Genomic DNA, 20,120 nt, shown 5'->3' with positions numbered 1-20,120 from the left:
CTTTGTGTGGGGCCTCTTCAATTTAAACATCATTGAGGTCATGGATGGCATTGGATTGTGGTGTTTTTTGTGTGTTTTTTCGACTTTGTGGGTGCTGTTGGTGCCTGACCATGTGGGTGGGGAGCATTTTGAGGCCTGGTTCAGGCAGGGCCTGGCCATGTGGCGGGGGGACAAGGGGCCATTTTGAAGCCAGGCAGTGTGCTTTGAGCCATAGGCCTGCACCCAGACTGCTCTGCTTTCATCCATTATGTCCAGGGGTAGTGAGTGGTGCATGGACCAATGCTTTGTGTGGGGCCTCTTGAATTTAAACATCATTGAGGGCATGGATGGCATTGGATTGTGGTGATTTTTGTGTGTTTTTCGACTTTTTGGGGTGTTGTTGGGGCGTGCCCATGTGGGTGGGGGCCATTTTGAGGCCTGGTCCAGGCAGGGCTTGGCCATGTGGCTGGGGGACAAGGGGCCATTTTGAAGCCAGGCAGTGTGCTTTGAGCCATAGGCCTGCACCCAGCCTGCCCTGCTTTAACCCATTATGCCCAGGGGTAGTGAGTGGTGCATGGACCAATGCTTTGTGTGGGGCCTCTTGAATTTAAACATCATTGAGGGCATGGATGGCATTGGATTGTGGTGTTTTTTGTGCGTTTTTCGACTTTGTGGGTGCTGTTGGGGCCTGACCATGTGGGTGGGGGCCATTTTGAGGCCTGGTTCAGGCAGGGCTTGGTCATGTGGTGGGGGGGCAAGGAGCCATTTTGAAGCCAGGCAGTGTGCTTTGAGCCATAGGCCTGCACCAGCCTGCCCTGCTTTCACCCAATATGCCCAGGGGTAGTGAGTGGTGCATGGACCAATGCTTTGTGTGGGGCCTCTTGAATTTAAACATCCTTGAGGGCATGGATGGCATTGGATTGTGGTGATTTTGTGTGTTTTTCGACATTTTGGGGTGTTGTTGGGGCGTGCCCATGTGGGTGGGGGCCATTTTGAGGACTGGTCCAGGCAGGGCTTGGCCATATGGCTGGGGGACAAGGGGCCATTTTGAAGCCAGGCAGTGTGCTTTGAGCCAAAAGCCTGCACCCAGCGTGCCCTTCTTTCACCCATTATGCCCAGGGATAGTGAGTAGTGCATGGACCAATGCTTTGTGTGGGGCCTCATGAATTTAAACATCATTGAGGACATGGATGGCATTGGATTGTGGTGATTTTTGTGTGTTTTTTGACTTTTTGGGGTGTTGTTGGGGCCTCGCCAAGTGGGTGGGGGCCATTTTGATGCCTGGTCCAGGCAGGGCCTTGCCATGTGGCTGGGGGAAAGGGGCCATTTTGAAGCCAGGCAGTGTGCTTTGAGCCATAGGCCAGCACCCACCCTGCCCTGCTTTCACCCATTATGCCCAGGGGTAGTGAGTGGTGCATGGACCAATGCTTTGTGTGGGGCCTCTTGAATTTAAACATCATTGAGGGCATGGATGGCATTGGATTGTGGTGATTCTTGTGTGTTTTTTGTCTTTTTGGGGTGTTGTTGGGGCCTGGCCAAGTGGGTGGGGGCCACTTTGAGGCCTGGTCCAGGCAGGGCCTGGCCATGTGGCTGGGGGACAAGGGGCCATTTTGAAGCCAGGCAGTGTGCTTTGAGCCATAGGCCAGCACCCAGCCTGCCCTGCCTTCACCAATTATGCCCAGGGGTAGTGAGAGGTGCATGGACCAATGCTTTGTGTGGGGCCTCTTGAATTTAAACATCATTGAGGGCATGTATGGCATTGGATTGTCATGTTTTTTGTGTGTTTTTCGCCTTTGTGGGTGCTGTTGGGGCCTGACCATGTGGGTGGGGGCCATTTTGAGGCCTGGTTCAGGCAGGGCCTGGCCATGTGGCGGGGGGACAAGGGGCCATTTTGAAGCCATGCAGTGTGCTTTGAGACATAGGCATGCACCAAGCCTGCCCTGCTTTTACCCATTATGCCCAGGGATAGTGAGTGGTGCATGGACCAATGCTTTGTGTGGGGCCTTTTGAATTTAAACATCATTGAGGGCATGGATGGCATTGGATTGTGGTGTTTTTGTGTGTTTTTCGACTTTGTGGGTGCTGTTGGGGCCTGACCATGTGGGTGGGGGCCATTTTGAGGCCTGGTTCAGGCAGGGCCTGGCCATGTGACGGGGGGACAAGGGGCCATTTTGAAGCCAGGCAGTGTGCTTTGAGCCATAGGCCTGCACCCAGACTGTTCTGCTTTCATCCATTATGTCCAGGGGTAGTGAGTGGTGCATGGACCAATGCTTTGTGTGGGGCCTCTTGAATTTAAACATCATTGAGGGCATGGATGGCATTGGATTGTGGTGATTTTTGTGTGTTTTTCGACTTTTTGGGGTGTTGTTGGGGCCTAGCCATGTGGGTGGGGGCCATTTTGAGGCCTGGTCCAGGCAGGGCCTGGCCATGTGGCTGTGGGACAAGGGGCCATTTTGAAGCCAGGCAGTGTGCTTTGAGCCATAGGCCTGCACCCAACCTGCCCTGCATTCACCCATTATGCCCAGGGGGAGTGAGTGGTGCATGAACCAATGCTTTGTGTCGGGCTTCTTGAATTTAAACATCATTGAGGGTATGGATGACATTGGATTGTGGTGATTTATTGTGTTTTTTCAACGTTTTGGGATGTTGTTCGGGCCTGGCCATGTGGGTTAGGGCCATGTTGAGGCCTGGTCCAGGCAGGGCCTGGCCATGTGGCTGGGTTGCAAGGAGCCATTTTGAAGCCAGGCAGTGTGCTTTGAGCCATAGGCCTGCACCCAGCCTGCCCTGCTTTCACCCATTATGCCCAGGGGTAGTGAGTGGTGCATGGACCAATGCTTTGTGTGGGGCCTCTTGAATTTAAACATCATTGAGGGCATGGATGGCATTGGATTGTGGTGATTTTTGTGTGTTTTTCGACTTTTTGGGGTGCTGTTGGGGCCTGGCCAAGTGGGTGGGGGCCATTTTGAGGCCTGGTCCAGGCAGGGCCTTGCCATGTGGCTGGGGGACAAGGGGCCATTTTGAAGCCAGGCAGTGTGCTTTGAGCCATAGGCCTGCACCCAGCCTGCCCTGCTTTCACCCATTATGCCCAGGGGTAGTGAGTGGTGTATGGACCAATGCTTTGTGTGGGGCCTCATGAATTTCAACATCATTGAGGGCATGGATGGCATTGGATTGTGGTGATTTTTGTGTGTTTTTCGACTTTGTGGGTGCTGTTGGGGCTTGACCATGTGGGTTGGGGCCAATTTGAGGCCTGGTCCAGGCAGGACCTGGCCATATAGTGGGGGGACAAGGGGCCATTTTGAAGCCAGGCAGTGTGCTTTGAGCCACAGTTCTGCACCCAGCCTGCCCTGCTTTCACTCATTATGCCCAGGGGTAGTGAAGGTACATGGACCAATGCTTTGTGTGGGGCCTCTTGAATTTAAACATCATTGAGGTCATGGGTGGCATTGGATTTTGGTGTATTTTGTGTGTTTTTCGACTTTGTGGGTGCTGTTGGGGCCTGACCATGTGGGTGGGGGCCATTTTGAGGCCTGGTTCAGGCAGGGCCTGGCCATGTGGCTGGGGGGCAAGGAGCCATTTTGAAGCCAGGCAGTGTGCTTTGAGCCATAGGCCTACACCCAGCCTGCCCTGCTTTCACCCATTATGCCCAGGGGTAGTGAGTGGTGCATGGACCAATGCTTTGTGTGGGGCCTCTTGAATTTAAACATCATTGAGGGCATGGATGGCATTGGATTGTGGTGATTTGTGTTTGTTTTTCAACTTTTTGGGGTGCTGTTGGGGCCTGGCCATGTGGGTGGGGGCCATGTTGAGGCCTGGCCATGTGGCTGGGTGGCAGGGAGCCATTTTGAAGCCAGGCATTGTGCTTTGAGCCATAGGCCTGCACCCAGCCTGCCCTGCTTTCACCCATTATGCCCAGGGGTAGTGAGTGGTGCATGGACCACTGCTTTGTGTGGGGCCTCTTGAATTTAAACATCATTGAGGGCATGGATGGCATTGGATTGTGGTGATTTACGTGTGTTTTTCGACTTTTTGGGGTGCTGTTGGGGCCTTGCCAAGTGGGTGGGGGCCATTTTGAGGCCTGGTCCAGGCAGGGCCTGGCCATGTGGCTGGGGGACAAGGGGCCATTTTGAAGCCAGGCAGTGTGCTTTGAGCCATAGGCCTGCACCCAGCCTGCCCTGCTTTCACCCATTATGCCCAGGGGTAGTGAGTGGTGTATGGACCAATGCTTTGTGTGGGGCCTATTGAATTTCAACATCATTGAGGGCATGGATGGCATTGGACTGTGGTGATTTTTGTGTGTTTTTCGACTTCGTGGGTGCTGTTGGGGCTTGACCATGTGGGTTGGGGCCATTTTGAGGCCTGGTCCAGGCAGGACCTGGCCATATAGTGGGGGGACAAGGAGCCATTTTGAAGCCAGGCAGTGTGCTTTGAGCCATAGGCCTGCACACAGCCTCCCCTGCTTTCACCCATTATGCCCAGGGGTAGTGAGTGGTTCATGGACCAATGCTTTGTGTGGGGCCTCTTGAATTTAAACATCATTGAGGGCATGGCTGGCATTGGATTGTGGTGATTTTTGTGTGTTTTTTTACTTTTTGGGGTGTTGTTGGGTCCAGGCCATGAGGGTGGGGGCCATTTTGAGGCCTGGTCCAGACGGGGCCTGGCCATGTGGCTGGGGGACAAGGGGCCATTTTGAAGCCAGGCAGTGTGCTTTGAGCCATAGGCCTGCACCCAGCCTGCCCTGCTTTCACCCGTTATGCCCAGGGGTAGTGAGTTGTGCATGGACCAATGCTTTGTGTGGGGCCTCTTGAATTTAAACATCCTTGAGGGCATGGATGGCATTGGATTGCGGTGATTTTTGTGTGTTTTTCGAATTTTGGGGTGTTGTTGGGGCGTGGCCATGTGGTTGAGGCCATTTTGATGACTGGTCCAGGCATGGCTTGGCCATGTGGCTGGGGGACAAGGGGCCATTTTGAAGCCAGGCAGTGTGCTTTGAGCCATAGGCCTGCACCCAGCCTGCCCTGCTTTCACCCATTATGTCCAGGGATAGTGAGTGGTGCATGGACCAATGCTTTGTGTGGGGCCTCTTGAATTTAAACATCATTGAGGGCATGGATGGCATTGGATTGTGGTGATTTTCGTGTGTTTTTCGACTTTTTGGGGTGCTGTTGGGGCCTGGCCAAGTGGGTGGGGGCCATTTTGAGGCCTGGTCCAGGCAGGGCCTGGCCATGTGGCTGGGGGACAAGGGGCCATTTTGAAGCCAGGCATTGTGCTTTGAGCCATAGGCTTGCACCCAGCCTGCCCTGCTTTCACCCATTATGCCCAGGGGTAGTGAGTGGTGCATGGACCAATGCTTTGTGTGGGGCCTCTTGAATTTAAACATCATTGAGGGCATGGATGGCATTGGATTGTGGTGATTTTCGTGTGTTTTTCGACTTTTTGGGGTGCTGTTGGGGCCTTGCCAAGTGGGTGGGGGCCATTTTGAGGCCTGGTCCAGGCAGGCCCTGGCCATGTGGCTGGGGGACAAGGGGCCATTTTGAAGCCAGGCAGTGTGCTTTGAGCCATAGGCCTGCACCCAGCCTGCCCTGCTTTCACCCATTATGCCCAGGGGTAGTGAGTGGTGTATGGACCAATGCTTTGTGTGGGGCCTATTGAATTTCAACATCATTGAGGGCATGGATGGCATTGGACTGTGGTGATTTTTGTGTGTTTTTCGACTTCGTGGGTGCTGTTGGGGCTTGACCATGTGGGTTGGGGCCATTTTGAGGCCTGGTCCAGGCAGGACCTGGCCATATAGTGGGGGGACAAGGGGCCATTTTGAAGCCAGGCAGTGTGCTTTGAGCCATAGGCCTGCACACAGCCTGCCCTGCTTTCACCCATTATGCCAAGGGGTAGTGAGTGGTTCATGGACCAATGCTTTGTGTGGGGCCTCTTGAATTTAAACATCATTGAGGGCATGGCTGGCATTGGATTGTGGTGATTTTTGTGTGTTTTTTTACTTTTTGGGGTGTTGTTGGGTCCAGGCCATGAGGGTGGGGGCCATTTTGAGGCCTGGTCCAGACGGGGCCTGGCCATGTGGCTGGGGGACAAGGGGCCATTTTGAAGCCAGGCAGTGTGCTTTGAGCCATAGGCCTGCACCCAGCCTGCCCTGCTTTCATCCGTTATGCCCAGGGGTAGTGAGTTGTGCATGGACCAATGCTTTGTGTGGGGCCTCTTGAATTTAAACATCCTTGAGGGCATGGATGGCATTGGATTGCAGTGATTTTTGTGTGTTTTTCGAATTTTGGGGTGTTGTTGGGGCGTGGCCATGTGGTTGAGGCCATTTTGATGACTGGTCCAGGCATGGCTTGGCCATGTGGCTGGGGGACAAGGGGCCATTTTGAAGCCAGGCAGTGTGCTTTGAGCCATAGGCCTGCACCCAGCCTGCCCTGCTTTCACCCATTATGCCCAGGGATAGTGAGTGGTGCATGGACCAATGCTTTGTGTGGGGCCTCTTGAATTTAAACATCATTGAGGGCATGGATGGCATTGGATTGTGGTGATTTTCGTGTGTTTTTCGACTTTTTGGGGTGCTGTTGGGGCCTGGCCAAGTGGGTGGGGGCCATTTTGAGGCCTGGTCCAGGCAGGGCCTGGCCATGTGGCTGGGGGACAAGGGGCCATTTTGAAGCCAGGCAGTGTGCTTTGAGCCATAGGCCTGCACCCAGCCTGCCCTGCTTTCACCCATTATGCCCAGGGGTAGTGAGTGGTGCATGGACCAATGCTTTGTGTGGGGCCTCTTGAATTTAAACATCATTGAGGGCATGGATGGCATTGGATTGTGGTGATTTTCGTGTGTTTTTCGACTTTTTGGGGTGCTGTTGGGGCCTGGCCAAGTGGGTGGGGGCCATTTTGAGGCCTGGTCCAGGCACGGCCTGGCCATGTGGCTGGGGGACAAGGGGCCATTTTGAAGCCAGGCAGTGTGCTTTGAGCCATAGTCCTGCACCCAGCCTGCCCTGCTTTCACCCATTATGCCCAGGGGTAGTGAGTGGTGTATGGACCAATGCTTTGTGTGGGGCCTATTGAATTTCAACATCATTGAGGGCATGGATGGCATTGGACTGTGGTGATTTTTGTGTGTTTTTCGACTTCGTGGGTGCTGTTGGGGCTTGACCATGTGGGTTGGGGCCATTTTGAGGCCTGGTCCAGGCAGGACCTGGCCATATAGTGGGGGGACAAGGGGCCATTTTGAAGCCAGGCAGTGTGCTTTGAGCCATAGGCCTGCACACAGCCTGCCCTGCTTTCACCCATTATGCCCAGGGGTAGTGAGTGGTTCATGGACCAATGCTTTGTGTGGGGCCTCTTGAATTTAAACATCATTGAGGGCATGGCTGGCATTGGATTGTGGTGATTTTTGTGTGTTTTTTTACTTTTTGGGGTGTTGTTGGGTCCAGGCCATGAGGGTGGGGGCCATTTTGAGGCCTGGTCCAGACGGGGCCTGGCCATGTGGCTGGGGGACAAGGGGCCATTTTGAAGCCAGGCAGTGTGCTTTGAGCCATAGGCCTGCACCCAGCCTGCCCTGCTTTCACCCGTTATGCCCAGGGGTAGTGAGTTGTGCATGGACCAATGCTTTGTGTGGGGCCTCTTGAATTTAAACATCCTTGAGGGCATGGATGGCATTGGATTGCGGTGATTTTTGTGTGTTTTTCGAATTTTGGGGTGTTGTTGGGGCGTGGCCATGTGGTTGAGGCCATTTTGATGACTGGTCCAGGCATGGCTTGGCCATGTGGCTGGGGGACAAGGGGCCATTTTGAAGCCAGGCAGTGTGCTTTGAGCCATAGGCCTGCACCCAGCCTGTCCTGCTTTCACCCATTATGCCCAGGGATAGTGAGTGGTGCGTGGACCAATGCTTTGTGTGGGGCCTCTTCAATTTAAACATCATTGAGGTCATGGATGGCATTGGATTGTGGTGTTTTTTGTGTGTTTTTTTGACTTTGTGGGTGCTGTTGGTGCCTGACCATGTGGGTGGGGAGCATTTTGAGGCCTGGTTCAGGCAGGGCCTGGCCATGTGGCGGGGGGACAAGGGGCCATTTTGAAGCCAGGCAGTGTGCTTTGAGCCATAGGCCTGCACCCAGACTGCTCTGCTTTCATCCATTATGTCCAGGGGTAGTGAGTGGTGCATGGACCAATGCTTTGTGTGGGGCCTCTTGAATTTAAACATCATTGAGGGCATGGATGGCATTGGATTGTGGTGATTTATGTGTGTTTTTCGACTTTTTGGGGTGTTGTTGGGGCGTGCCCATGTGGGTGGGGGCCATTTTGAGGCCTGGTCCAGGCAGGGCTTGGCCATGTGGCTGGGGGACAAGGGGCCATTTTGAAGCCAGGCAGTGTGCTTTGAGCCATAGGCCTGCACCCAGCCTGCCCTGCTTTAACCCATTATGCCCAGGGGTAGTGAGTGGTGCATGGACCAATGCTTTGTTTGGGGCCTCTTGAATTTAAACATCATTGAGGGCATGGATGGCATTGGATTGTGGTGTTTTTTGTGTGTTTTTCGACTTTGTGGGTGCTTTTGGGGCCTGACCATGTGGGTGGGGGCCATTTTGAGGCCTGGTTCAGGCAGGGCTTGGCCATGTGGTGGGGGGGCAAGGAGCCATTTTGAAGCCAGGCAGTGTGCTTTGAGCCATAGGCCTGCACCTGCCTGCCCTGCTTTCACCCGATATGCCCAGGGGTAGTGAGTGGTGCATGGACCAATGCTTTGTGTGGGGCCTCTTGAATTTAAACATCATTGAGGGCATGGATGGCATTGGATTGTGGTGAGTTTTGTGTGTTTTTCGACTTTTTGGGGTGTTGTTGGGGCCTGGCCATGTGGGTGGGGGCCATTTTGAGGACTGGCCCAGGCAGGGCTTGGCCATGTGGCGGGGGAACAAGGGTCCATTTTGAAGCCAAACAGTGTGCTTTGAGCCATAGGCCTGCACCCAGACTGCTCTGCTTTCATCCATTATGTCCAGGGGTAGTGAGTGGTGCATGGACCAATGCTTTATGTGGCGCCTCTTGAATTTAAACATCATTGAGGGCATGGATGGCATTGGATTGTGGGGATTTTTGTGTGTTTTTCGACTTTTTGGGGTGTTGTTGGGGCCTGGCCATGTTGGTGGGGGCCATTTTGAAGCCTGGTCTAGGCAGGGCCTGGCCATGTTGCTGGGGGACAAGGGGCCATTTTGAAGCCAGGCAGTGTGCTCAGGCCTGCACCCAGTTTGCCTTGCTTTCATCCATTATGCCCAGGGGTACTCAGCGGTGCATGGACCAAGGCTTTCTATGGGGTCTCTTGAATTTAAACGTCATTTAGGGCATGGATGGCATTGGATTGTGGTGATTTTTATGTGTTTTTTGATTTTATGGGGTGGTGTTGGGGCCTGGCCATGTGGTGGGGGCCATTTTGAGGCCTGGTCCAGGCAGGGCCTGGCCATGTTGCTGGGGGTCAAGGGGCCATTTTGAAGCCAGGCAGTGTGCTTTGTGCCATAGTCCTGCTGTACCCAGGCCGTATGCCTTGCTTTCATCCATTATGGCCAGGGGTTCTCAGTGCTGCATGAAACAACTCTCTCTGTGTGGTCTCTCTTCTATTAATGTAAACATCCATTTTTTATTACAAATATATTTGCAATTTTTATTTTTAGTCCTTCCGTTTTGACGTGTGTTGTAATAATATAAATGCCTAGTTGCAAAGTATTAATTGAAGCATGACATATGCAACATTTATTTAACTGATGTTCCTCTGGCCGTGTTTGCTTTTAGGTGCACAAAGCCGAATCAGCCTCATCGTTCATCATCAGTGCCAGGAAGAAGTCCTGCTGCGGTGTTTGCAGCACAACGTCACGTGTGGCCACAGACAACTCTGCAACTCGTGCAACTGCTGCCTTCTTTTCTGACATCTGAATAAGATGGGCCCTAAAAAGGTGGCCGTAGCTCCTCTACCAAGAAAGTTGCCAGTAAGAAGGAGCAGAAGACGCAAGTGATTGACCAGTGATGTTGGCTCATCGCAAGAAAGTAGCATCCAATCAACGCAGGGTGCAACTCATCTGACGAGTGTTCAACAACCACATCCACAACAACAACCACAGGTGCAACTAGTACAAGCGTTAGTACAAGCCCAAGTACATGCGCAAGAGGCGCAAGGAAAGGCGCAAGGACAGGCGCAAGGAGAGGCGCAACTAGAGGCGCATAGAGCGGCACAACTGCCCAGAATGCTTGTTCTTCCAGAAGTAGGGGCACATCAGGAAATCGAAATTCAAGCAGAGGTATCATCAGAGGAAACCACTCCTCCTGATGATTCATTGTTTTCCAGATCCCCAGCAAGAAAAAGATCAAGGAGGGCTACTACAAGTTCTTCTTCAAGCCCCCTTCCTTCTGATGATCTTGATGTGGATTGGAACCCACCACCAACAACAATGCATTCTGAGATTGAGAGTGAGGCACGCCATGAGCCGACAAAGGCAGCTGAGCCTAAAAGGAAGGTTCCCGCACAGATTTCAATTATGGGTGATGACGGCGAACAAGAAGTGGTGTATTCTGCTGCTTATTAACAGTCTGACGACGACTAAGTATGGGCGGAAAATCCGTTCCGCTCGCGGATTTTGTGGATTTTCGGTAAATTCGCAATCCGCGAGATTTGCGAATTTCCCGCAAAATCCGCAAATCCGCGAGCAGTGGATTTTATGGCTTGCTCGCACTGTTCGCGTGAGTTCGCGCCTTCCCAGTTCAACTTCGCGCCCCGCGAATAAGCGCTAAATTGCAGAAATACGATCTTAGCAAAACTGAAACTACTTACCAGGTTCAAAAGTTCAAGCTCATCATTAGTAGCCATTTCCTGTAGTGCTCCCTGAGGGGCCCCTCCAGAGTTCAGTTGCCTACTTGCAACTATTATGTGACCCTGCTCTGACCCTCAGAATAGTTACACATATGCCACAAAGGTCCTGAATTACAGCTAAGGGAGACAAGCAGGAGCCAGGCTGGAAGTTCAAATCCAGTGACACATTAATCAGCCCCTAATTCATTATTGTCAGTTGGGGCAGGGCAGGTGTTGTAACTAATTTTGCTACAATGAAAGCACTTAGCAAGTGCAAAAGATCACTAATCAGGAAGCACTAAGGAAGCAGGTGCCAGGTAAAAAAATATTCTGTGACACATTAATCAGCCCCAAATTAATTCAGGTCACTTGAGGCAGGGAAGGTGTGCTTTGCTTTGCCACAATAATGTACACTGGACAACCAGAGGGTGCTGTGATGAAACAGAGGGTGGCATGGGTGAGCCAGAGGGTGGCATGGGTGAACCAGAGAGTGGCAGTGGTGACAGAGGGTGGCAGTGATGAAGAAGAGTGTCCCAAACAGGCTGGACATGTAGAAACAACAAGTTCGCAAAACTTGCGACCCGACAGGTAAGTTCGCGTTTGCGAAATTGTACAAAAACCCTCGCGAACTGGCAGAAACCCGCGCGAACACAAAAAAAAAATCTGCAAATTTGCGAGAATTCGCGGATTTTGCGGATTGCGAGTTCGCAAATCCGCAAAATTCGCGAACGCGAGATTCGCAAAATTCGCCCATGCTTAACGACGACCCAGTCATCCCAGACGTCACTCCAGCCCCAGCGGTCATGCAGCAGACAGACATTTTTACCCTATCCCAAATTGCTGCTGACTGGGTTGTGGTACCACCACCACTGCAGTTAACTAGTACACCAACACCACCTACAGCTTCCATATTTTCTCATCAAAAGGGCCGGCAGGGACCTCCATCTAGCTCGACCTCCATTACTTTAAGTAGTGGTGCTAAGTGCACAACAGAGTAAATTTCAGCAACGCCCATCCTCCACTTCATCTGGCATTGAAACTGAAAGTAGCACCTCCACCACCAGCAGACATTTCCAGTACCCATTTTGGGACTTCTTTAGTGTTAGCACAAAGGCGGAAAACATGGTCATTTGTTCGATTTGTAACCAAGTAGTTAGTTGGGTAAGCTTGGTACCAACTATGGCATCGGAGGCCATAGAGGTCATCTCAAAAAACACCACACTATTGTTTGGGATGCGCACCTAAGGATTATCCAGGGAGCCAAAAGTACAACAAATCCAAATGTATCCATTGATATTGCATCTGATTATGATGACAAGGGGCCTATCCTGCAGGGAGGGGGGAGTGAAGAAGCGACAGAAATTTTTTCTGGTACACCCAGTACCCCTGGCAGCAGCACACCCTCTACCCCTGCAACATGTATGAGGCACAGTAAGAGTCTGGGAGAGACACCAATGCGAAAAAGTACATCAATGAGTCTAACTGGTTTGAAGAAGTCTGCATCATCATCATCATCACGTAAAACGGTCCAGACCACCATTAGCAGAATGTTTTGGTTGGATGCGCCATTTGAACGCAACCACCCAATGGCACGTCTGTATAACGCAAAGCTGGCTAAAATGCTAGCGCTGGACCTTCTCCCTTCTTCTTTTGTGGAAGGGGTGGGTTTTCTAGAATTTGTGGCAACAGTCTGCCCTAAATGGAAGGTTCCTAGCCGGTCCTATTTTGCCAGAGTTGCTGTTCCAGCACTACATAAATATGTGCTGGAGGTGATTGGCGCAGCTATTCAGAAGAGTGCTGTTCACACTATCCAACTGATGACAGACATTTGGACCAGTTGCCAAGCCCTTGATTACATGTGCATCACTGCACACTGGGTCTCTTTTGCAGGGGTTAAAGAGAAGGTAAAAGCAGGTGTTGACACAGACACAGTTTTTCAAGCTACTCGGAAACATGCAACAGTAGCCATGTTTGCCATGGAGAAAACTCATACTGCACCTAACCTTTTGGAGGAGTTTGATAGGAAGGTCTATGAATGGCTGCATCCAAGAAATCGCATGATTGGTTATGTTTCCACGGATAATGGCAGTAATATAGTTAACGCCATGCAGCAAGGTGGCTATTTCAGAGTGCCGTGTTTGGTGCACAGTATTAACATTGTTGTGCAAGATTTCTTGAAAAAAGAAACCACAGTCAGCAAGTTACTGACCACCTGCCGAAGAATCTGCACACATTTCAGTCATTCTTTTAAGGCCCAGAAGAAGCTGAGGAACATGCAACATGAACGTAGCCTGCCAGTCAAAGGACTCATCCAGGAGGTGGCAACACATTGGAATTCAACCTTTTACATGCTTGAGCGTCTGTCTGAGCAGTGCGGGGTAATCAATGAGTATGTCTATAAACTGGGTTCTACTATGAAAGACATGAGGCTAGAGTTGGAGGAATGGAAGCTAGTTGCAAGCCTGACAGACATACTTCGTCCTTTTGAGGTCTTCATGCGTGAAGTCAGCAGGGAGCACTGTTCTTTGGGCAAAGCTATCCCATTGTTGCGCATGCTACAGCACCAACTGAAGGCAATGTCTTCAACGTTCTGAGATGATGCTGAAAACCAAGACGCATATCAGTTGGCGGAGAGGTTATTAAGCCGCCTACTTGACAATGAAAGGCTTAAAAAAAACATACAGAATAACATTACATTTGTGCCACTATTCTGGATCCATGGAACAAAAAGGCAGTGGCCAGCAAGGCATTCATTCCTTTTAATGAAGTACAAACATTGGCTAGCTGTGTCAGCCACTCGGTTCGAAAAAGAGCGGCAGAAAATTGAAGGAGCCGGCAGAAGTACTACTAAATCAGCAGGCCATCCGGAGTCAAGTTCCTCTTCTGAATCTGTGGCCGAAGGGAGATACTTTCCCTCACAGCTGTTAACGACATCAGCAACCGTATCATCATCCTCACCTGCACCATCCCAGCCATAATATTGTCGGCAGCGGATTGGCTAACTCATCAAGGGTTTGCTCGTTCCAGTGATGCAAAGGCCACAGATGGTACGCAAAGTGGAGCAACCATGGAGAACCTCGAGTCGATGGTGCAGGCCTATCTGGATGAAACTACAGAGGTCTTTGTTAATCAGAACCCATTGCTGTATTGGTCTAGGAAAAGGCCTATATGGCCACTGGTCACCAACCTGGCACTAAATTATTTGTCTTGCCCACTCACAAGTGTGTCTTCTGAACGTGTTTTCAGTGCTGCTGGTGCCATTGTAAGTTCAAAAAGGACCCGCCTCTCGCCCAAAAATGTGGAGAGGTTAACAATGATCAAGATGAATCAGCACTTCATACCACCAGATTACAAAATATGTGAATGCACGCAGGAAGAAGAGGACACCGACTTAGGTGGAAGAAGTTCTTCTCTGTAACCTGACCTACCCCCGTCTCAATTCATAGAGTTTGAGGACGAGCTCTACTTCCCTGACACCGAGGCCTGAAAGTTACTTCCTTTTTTCATCCTTATTCATTTTTATTCCTGTGTATCTTTCTTTGTTTTGCAACTTTTACCACAACAAAACTCTAATCACCTAATCACAACAAGTCCATCAGCAGCACTGTCTTCATCTTATTTCCTTATTGATTTGAAGGTGCCGCAGTCTGCATTCCTGAGGTTCACAAGTTCACAACTCAATCAGACTCCTCTATCCTCCTCCTCCAGACTCCCCCTATCCATTTCCCTCAAGGCAGATGGCAGGATTACGCAGAATAAAGAAACTTTGTCTTTGTAGACAAGTCCCCTCAAGTGGGACTGGAATTACTGACTACATGCTTGCTGATTGCTGACAGTTACTTCTGAAATTGACAGGAGATGGTGCCCTGTGGTCCCTCACTTTCAGAAGAAGATGTGGACAAAAAGTAGAACAGGTAATGAATAATGAGAAGAAGATGGCATGCAGTGGACAGCAATGGCTGTCTGGCTCTGATGAAAGCAATTGCTGTTTGTTTGTTGTGCATGAAATGAATCACATGTCTTCTGTTATTATTTAATCTTTTACACACTAAATGTAACTCAAGTCTACTCTGCTTTTGTTTACCTTGTTTAATTCAAATTGTACTTCAACTGCAGGGGCCACTACGTTGCATTTTCCAATATGCAAAATGTCCTTGGACTTACTGTTTGCCAATATACCATGACGATTGATTAAATAATATATCTTTTTTCTTTACAGTCACTCACTGGGATGGATGGATCACCAGCGTCTGTTTACGGAAGAACTATGTCCAATTCGTGAGTGGCAAACAGGTAAACCAGTCTACAACACCTACTACAGCAGAACTACATGTCTGTCTAGTCGTGGTATGGAGTGGTCAAGGCAGTGTAGTATTGTTATGCCAGGCAGAGTACAGACAGCAGTTCATGTAAAATTGGGGCTATGTGGCTTGCTGCATACAATTAGATATGCTTTGTCTGTCTGTGCCAAAGAGCCTAGGTACGCTACATCAGGTTGCTTCACTCAGTGGTGCCTGCCTTGACCGTCTGCATGGCCCTGCCTCAAGCATGGGCCAAAAATCTGTTCCACTCGAGAAATTTGCTGTTTTTCGGCGGCAAATTCGCAATCCGCGAATCTCGCAAAATTGCCGGAAATTCGAAAATTCTTGAGCGTAACTGATTTTTGGCCCATGCAGACGGTCAAGGCAGACACCACTGAGTGAAGCAACCTGATGTAGCATACCTAGGCTCTTTGACACAGACAGACAAAGCATATCTAGGGTTTAGGTTCAGTGCGGTTTACTAGGGTTTTTGGGTTTAATTAATTTGGTAGGGTTCCCGGAGTCTAGGGCTCAGGGCCCGATGCAGGCTCGTTCATAATGATGTTTGCAAGGTTATAGCGGGGTTTGGCGTTTTTTGTTCCAGAATTGGCCGAATTTTGGCCTTTTTTTGGTGTTTTGCAGGCACGTGTGTTTGGGTGAACTAGTCGTACACCTTCCAGTGGATCGATTTTGTTCTGCCTTGCTGAGATTCTTGGGAATCACTGGAACAGGTGTCTTGGTATGTTTCAAGAGGACCGAAGTGGTGTAGTGTAGTTCCTATATTCCCAATAGGCTCTGCACATTGGAATAACATAAACAGCAGTGTAGACGTAGGACTGAGGTCATCTAGGTCTCCACTGACAATGTTAGACTTAATTAGTTTTTTGCCAGCTAGCTCAGAGGTCACTAGAAACTTTCTCGAATGTTCAGGACAGGGTTAACCGTCCTGATTTAGACAAGAAGGGAATAGTTTCTGACAACCGCATAAACAAGACACCTTTGCTCCCTCGGAATAAAGAGTGTATCTCTAGAGTCGTGTGAAAACAATTGACAGCTATTTCACTCAGTCAATCGTGCATGCTTAATTTCACCAGAGTGCAGAGAAATAGAGAGACGGGCGTTTTCAATAAAAGGTGTTATTTTATTGAGCAGTCTTCTTTCTCATTCAAGAGAAATGAATTGCCACAATTGTAATACTTATTATAAAGTAAAGTGCGTACAGCAAAAGTAGTATTATTAAATAATACTGTAAAAGCATTGATATGGTTTCTTAGCCATATGATACTTTAAAATGGATAAAATATATACATACATAAAAACATTGACTAACAAACTCAACTGGTGCTTCTAAGATACGCCTACCCCGGTGTACCTGACCTAAGCCTAATACGTGGGAAGGAGTAAGTAAGTTGCAGTTTTAAGTTAAGTTAGGTTTTTGCCAAGAATCGGAATCAAGAATTCTCTCTAAGGTTTTAATCAGCTCCGTACCTTGGTTATAGAATGAAGGAGGTCTTGTATCTCGCCTCTCAGGACTCCATCTCCCAGCAACCCGCGAGGGTGACTTGGGAACACCGGAGCTGGATTTCCTCAGCTGGAGAAAAAGACAGCGTCTCTCTCAGTGCGTCAAAGAGAGGGGCGTTTTCCTTTGGCTCTAGCAACAGCTGGGCTCCCGGGCAAGTAGAACGTCGCTCTGCTCCCCTCCACCGTGTGTTTGCTTAAGGCAACGTTGGTATATTTATACCTGAAAGGTGCCGGGTTTGACGTAAGGTTGGACATAAGACGTCACTAAGAACTAACAGTTCTTTCTGGACTCCAGGAGTTCTTGTGCAAATCAAAACAAAAGCAGGGGGAATTACCGGGCTGCTGGAGGCTTGGCTTGTTTAACGAACGCGTTGTGCTTTCTAGGAGTCTATGGGAGTAGCCTTGCCGTGTTTTGGACTGCATGGGCTATTACTAGATATGGATATGATTCCTATGCCTTTATAAGGATATTATTTGTTATAACCACATAATGGCATGAATCGGGAATATCGAATTAGGGTCCTAGATAGAAATACAACACCCACTCCATGTAATAATGTCCATCATTACTAAAAAATAAGCAATATTAAACATACGATGCATGTGTGTTTTCCAACCCACCCCACAATTGCTTTTGAAAAGGTGCATGGTTTATACACGAAAATGAGTATTGGTACTGCACGTTTTTTCAAGAAGGGTTATCATTCAGTTAAATGCATATATATATATCAGCTGAATGAATTGCGAAAATTACACATGAAATGGCTCTGTATACAGAAAAGAAGGTTGAGACCATTTCATCACATATTTATAAGATACTGTACATGTGCTAGAGGCTGAGGTAAAATATTGTCTCTAAAAATAGAACCTCTGTTCTCTAAGAATAGTTCTACTTTAAGCAGAGTACCATGTGACGGAAAAAATTGTAAATATTTTTGTTGTGATAGAAAAATAATTTCGCTTTCAGGGGAAGAAATAGTTCCAAATGTTTTCAATTGCTTTTTTTAACAGAACTGAAGGCCAAATTCAGAGTTCGGTTAACGCTGTGTGCTTGTCGTATTTTTTTTAAAATAATTATTCTCGTTGTTCAGGGGAGAACATCATATCAGACAGGCTTGCAAAAAATTGGTCTACAACATCAGGTGAAAGTTCGACCAAGTTTGAAAATGCTGGAACTGTGCAGTTGTGAGCGTGATTGCTATCTTCGATGTTTGGATCAGCAATACTCACAGAAGGTTGTACCTGTTTGGTGCTGCTTTCCTCTCGTACTTCACCGCCACCTACTCGTAATGGTGAAGTCTCAACGAATGCTGTCATCAGAATAGGTAGCCGCTGAGGACAACACGTTGCATGAGTCGTCACTGGACAAAGCAAAGTATCGATATCTATTGGTACTGCTTATGGTAGTGTAAGACAGACGTCCAACACGCATTCTTCTCCGCATAGAAGACATCGAAGCACAGGTAAGATGCAATCCTGCCAGATTGGTCTGAATGAAAGAAACCATGTTGTACTCAGATCTCTTAGCCGGGCTAATCCGAGGACCTTAGTGATACGGTCTCGGTAGCGTATTGCTAGGATCGTTTCTTCCATCGTTGCTGGAGTCTTGTCTGTGTCTTGGCTTGCCATATCGGAGCAGAAGGAACAAAAATAAAATTCCTGCTACGAGTCCAAAAATTAAAGGTAGGTCGCCAAAGACCGAATGGACAAAATTCGGGAAGATGCCCAGAACTGTTTCAAATGGTGTTAACAGTCCCGAAAAAAATTGTCTTAAATACATGTGCGATGCCACTGGTATCAGACATGTTTAAAATTTGACTTAACATTTCTATGAAATGCACGGGGCAATTTGTCGATAAAAGGGTATGTATCTCTGCCGATGTCCTTGCAACTTGCAGATCATACGTTTCTTTGCACCAGGTCAGAGGCACAGTAGTCTGTAAAAGAATAGACTTCATTCTGCTTAAAGTATCAATTCGAATAGAAGAGATATTCACATAAGGCCATATTGCCGCCTCCATGTCTGGATCGCTGTTTTGGATACAATACTTGCAAACAGCAAACGACCCTGGAAGTAACAGTTACGAGATAGCATTCTCCTGGCACCATTCCACAACAACTGTGGTCATTTGTTAGAACGTAGCTGCCGTTGGATAGCTGTCTGAAAAATGGCTCTATCTGTGTTGCAGGAGTGCCTTGCAGGTGTCATGAAAGATTATTTGAGGACCCTTCGCAGGCTCCATGCAAGTTAATACCTTGACACAGAAGTGTACCGCTTAGTGATTTTTTACAATTATTACCACTAAGGAATACCTCCTTTTTCCATTCACTATAACATTTGTGTGTGTAAGGTAAATCCCAGGTTGATTTGATGTATCCTTTACTCAACCTTTCATACTGGCCTGCTGGTATATATTCTTGGCAATATTTAAACTGGAAAGTTGTTATCGGAATTGTAATTGTTCCCTGTATTATCCATTCAAGGACAGGTCTCTCTGACATTGTCAATGGTAATCTCTCAAGTTTTTCAATTCTCAGAATCGTATAGTCTGCTCCTTTTTGTGCCAAACTGATTTGTTTATCAGTAAGGTTAAAGATAGAAAATAATGACGTTATGTTGATTAGACGCCATGGCACGTAGCCTGAATGTAGGTTTTGCTTCCAGCCTAGCTGTACAATAGAACGCAATTGGGACTGACCATGTTGTAACATTAGCAAGTCTTGCTCTATTATATCAAAGGCAGATGATACAATACTGTCCAGTGAATATATTCTGGAAGTCGTTAACCCATTGTCCACTACAGAAAGTGATTTTTCCAAATTTATACAATCAATTTCTCGTATTTTTTCTGCTATTTCAATTTGCATTACTTTCCAAGCTTCGTTGTATGCAGCATATATACCGGCCGCTATGAAACGTTTTTGACGCTGTTTGCGAGGTCCCAGTATGAAATCTCGCAAGTCAGCACCTTCTTTAAGTAAAGTCAAGTGTTGCTTAATTTCAGCCAGTGTGGATTTCTGTAGCCACTCAAGGCATACTTTCCCTACACTGTATGTTGTAACTGTCCCTGGATGTTGTCTCTGGGAATATCTTGGGTCTGGCCTGATCAGTTTGAACCCCTGTCTTTTTGTTCAGGAATCTATCTTGACAGTTATTTGTGTCTGTGGGCCAGATCGACCATTTTTTCCAATCAGGATTTGTTCTGTTTTGGTGAAAAATATGGGATACGTCTATTTCCACATCCATAGTACTATTGCTATCAGGTATGGGCTTCGGAATAGACGGTTTATTTAAGTCTTTTATCTTAGCTAAACCAAGACAAGTAGTTTGTTGAATGGTATAATTCAGGAATATTATTTGTTCTGGGATCATGCAGGCTCTAAATAATGATTCTAGACCTTGTACCAGCCAGTCCTTTGTTCCCCAGATGGTTTTTGTTTCAATGTTATTTTTCCAAAATTCAAAACCAAATGTAGACATTTTGTCATAAAATTTTTCGGAA

The sequence above is a fragment of the Lissotriton vulgaris genome, chromosome 2_1 (assembly GCF_964263255.1).
Source record: "Lissotriton vulgaris chromosome 2_1, aLisVul1.2, whole genome shotgun sequence".
In the NCBI taxonomy this organism is placed as follows: domain Eukaryota; kingdom Metazoa; phylum Chordata; class Amphibia; order Caudata; family Salamandridae; genus Lissotriton; species Lissotriton vulgaris.
The sequence above is the reverse complement of the archived record's forward strand: the minus strand, read 5'-3'. Positions refer to the sequence as shown.